We start from the raw sequence: 3,454 nt of genomic DNA on the forward strand, positions 1-3,454 counted from the left end.
ATGCTGACACACTGAAAGAGCTCAGCACTTACATAGAACCGTAACTCACTGATGCAAAATATTAAGGTCTCATTATCGGTTTTATTCGTTTGTTGAGGTATGTAGAAGTAATCTAATGTGGAAGAATACATCGGTATCTTTACCGTCTTTACTTTTGATTTTTTGGTATAAGAAGAACCAAACATTCAGAGATAAAGAATTGATTAACATAAAATAATTTAAGATTTATTGTCAACTCTATGGAAGAGCTTTTCAGAAATTGGGTTGCGATGGAAAAAATACGATGCTTTGACGTAGTAACAGAATCTTATATGGATCCGTTTGCGTATACTACAAACGCATACTTGAATATCCTTCGCAAAATTAATTGTCTTAAAAGACCGGTGAGTCTTAATTCACGCGATCGTAAAAGAAATTTCTAATACTGTTGGCATCTAGTGTGTAAATTGTAAGTACGCGTGTTAAAAAGCTGTGTATCCATACTAAAAGAAAGAGAATGAGGATGGGGAAAAGAGAAAAAGGCATTTTTAATCGGAGGTGACGCTCGCACTGACATTTCAGCGGGTGAGAGATGCAAGGGTGTGTGTGGATATCCCACCTTTCGTGTTAACTGCATATCAGCGAGGGTGAGGGAGACCAATTTGAAAAAGCGTTTAGCGCTTGTGTGTGCGCGGACGCCATCTTACCACTAGGGCAGTAATTCGGTAAAACCCGAATCGCGCATCGCCGCCACGATGTCATCGCGGTAGGCTCAATGCAGGGGTGTAGTAAAGGCAACGTGACATTGGAGCGTGCGTGTGCGCGTGCTTGCATTTGTGGAGGCTTACAAAAAGGTCACTTCCTAAGAGGAAGGCGGTGTCGCGACAGGTGCGTGCGCGTGTTCAACAAGTAATGCCTCTGGCGCACACCCATCGGGGATGTTCACGCCTCTGGTACCAATACCAAATCGTCTTTTTTTATTCTTACGGAAAGGGGTCAAGATAGTGGAGGAGGAGGAGGAGGCAAGAAAGCGAGAGGTCAGTGGTCGCGCAAATTCACCCTTCTGAAAAGAAAAAGCTTAACGTGATTAAAAAGTTGAATGCATTGGAGCCAGCTTAAAGGTCGATTTACCGCCTTTGTGGATGCAATGCTGGTTCGAAAATTGAAGCTAATATATAAATCAAGGTGCACTCTACTTTGTGTGCAAGCTGTGCAATGGTGAGATTTCTGACCGCTATACTCTGCATAAGCGAAGCGTGGTGGTAGCGGATTGGGAATTTTGCTTGGAAGTAGTTTGGATCATCGAAACTGCTGCTAATGGCATAGATTAACATTTTCCAATGGACGGGATTCTAATCACATCATCGCTTGTTGATTAAAATTACTTCTAAATTTTTTTTCACAGGCTAAACTTCAAAATTTACCTTACAATAGCGTCATTAACAGATATCCATATTAAGGCAATTAAGTTACATATTCACTTCCCTATTTTTGAACTAATATGCACGAATATCCAACAGTTTTTATGAATTATAAGCATTGAGCCACTTTAAAGGCACTTAGTTTTTGGATTTTATGAACTTTATTAAGAGATTTGAAAAATAGATTCTTACTATTGCTACATGTCACACCAAGCTATTCCGTGTCCGTCCTAAAAGAGCAAACGACTTCAGCTAGTCTTTATTTTCTTCCTGAACATAATGAGGAAAAGGTAAGGCTGGTGGTCTAATCCTTTAAAAGGAAAAGCAAAGAGCTGTAGTTTTCAATGTCTTCCTTCGATAGAGGTCAAAGATGTGATGTGAACTACTTCTGGATGATGTTGTTAGCTCTCATTTCCACGGCTAATGAACGTCAGAAAAGTAGAAAATGAAAGTAGCCATTCGGAAATTTATCAATTTTCAAATATTTTAGGTTCATAAAGTTTGTCTTGGAAGTCAAGTCTAGAGTTTATTTGCAAATTTAATGTACGGTTGACTTTTTAATTTGGGAACTTTATTTTCACTTCGATAAACCTTTTATAGATAGTGTGGTGGGAAATTCAAATTTGGTTGGGCGGTTGCACATTTCATACATTCGATGTTTTTCACCGAGTAATATATAAGTAAAAATCCTCTCGATATTCTCAAACTGTTTCCCTATTTACTTGTCTTTATAACTACGCAAGCCCTATTCGGGACTTAAACAGTTAATGAAGTGGATGGACAGCGGCTTCATCCGAGACCCACCAAATGAAATGCCAGTGGAAGTACTCACACATGACTTAGTGTGTTTTTAACTTAAAAAGTACCGAATGCGACATTTGGGGTAGGCTTCTCAGGTGTTGTTTTCCAAACTGACAATTCGAAGCGAGGGGCCATCATTCGGCTGATATTATTCGTTGGGGAAAACGACGCTATAAAGTCCTACAGAATTTCGTTAAACTTGTGGCTATAGAGGAATGAAGGAAGTTGCGATTTCGTTTATTTTTGTCTTTTTCTTCCGGATGGCATCGAACCGTAGTTATGCAATTATCGAATCTTACGTCCCTGATTAATTTCCCAACTTAGATTAGTAAACGTAGCATTGCAAAAACGGCCGGCTCAGATTCATAGACATGTCACATGTAAAAGTCCGTGTCCCAAACCGGATCTACAGAAGGCTCCCTCCTTCTCCCACATCAACATTTGTTGTACTGACGGTGCAAAGAAGGTGGTGTGCCTAGAAGGGAACTTCCACGAACGTGGTAACAGTCGCGACGGGATTTGCCTAATTAGCCGCGTAGCGTTACCGCGATATGGCGGGCGCCCATAAAAACATCCACACACAACCACCCACAGATCTAGATGTCGGTAACAGGGGCAGCGCATTTCGTAAATGTAATATCAAAGGTTAGATCGCAGAAGAACTCGCCCTTCTAACCCCCCTAAACCAGAATATTGGAATACATGTGGGGCAAATGAGGGTTTCCAATGTAACAGTTTCCTATTTTAAGAGTATTTAATGGAAACTATACATGTTTACCTTCAACTCAGGTTCATTTTTGAAGTTTGTGAATAATGTATTGAAATGTTTTTTGAATTAGGTTGTTCAGTTATGCATGAAGTGTTCTATACGGCCTAGTAATCCTGACCATAGGCTGGCTACCACGGATGTAAAGTCTCTGTGAGTCCATGAATCATCATTACGGTATCAAGTTAGTACGCTCCCCGGTGGGCATGCTAAAGGAGCCACAATACAAGGCGCGACACTCTGGCAGAGTTACAGGCAGCACAGATTAAGTTGATTTCAAAGAGGTAACCATCAACTTATGAGAAGTTAGCAAAATCACATTAGGACAAAAATGATCGCTAAATCCACTTACTTTTCATTGTATACAAACATGCGTCTTGGAATGAAAATGTATTTTAACTTTTTACCAGATAAAGATTAGGAAAGATTAGGAAAGTTAGTCAGCTTTTTTAAAGGAAATGGTTTTGAGAGAGGTAATAAATTCTCT

Source organism: Echinococcus granulosus (genome assembly GCF_000524195.1).
Source record: "Echinococcus granulosus chromosome Unknown EG_S00006, whole genome shotgun sequence".
Classification (NCBI taxonomy): domain Eukaryota; kingdom Metazoa; phylum Platyhelminthes; class Cestoda; order Cyclophyllidea; family Taeniidae; genus Echinococcus; species Echinococcus granulosus.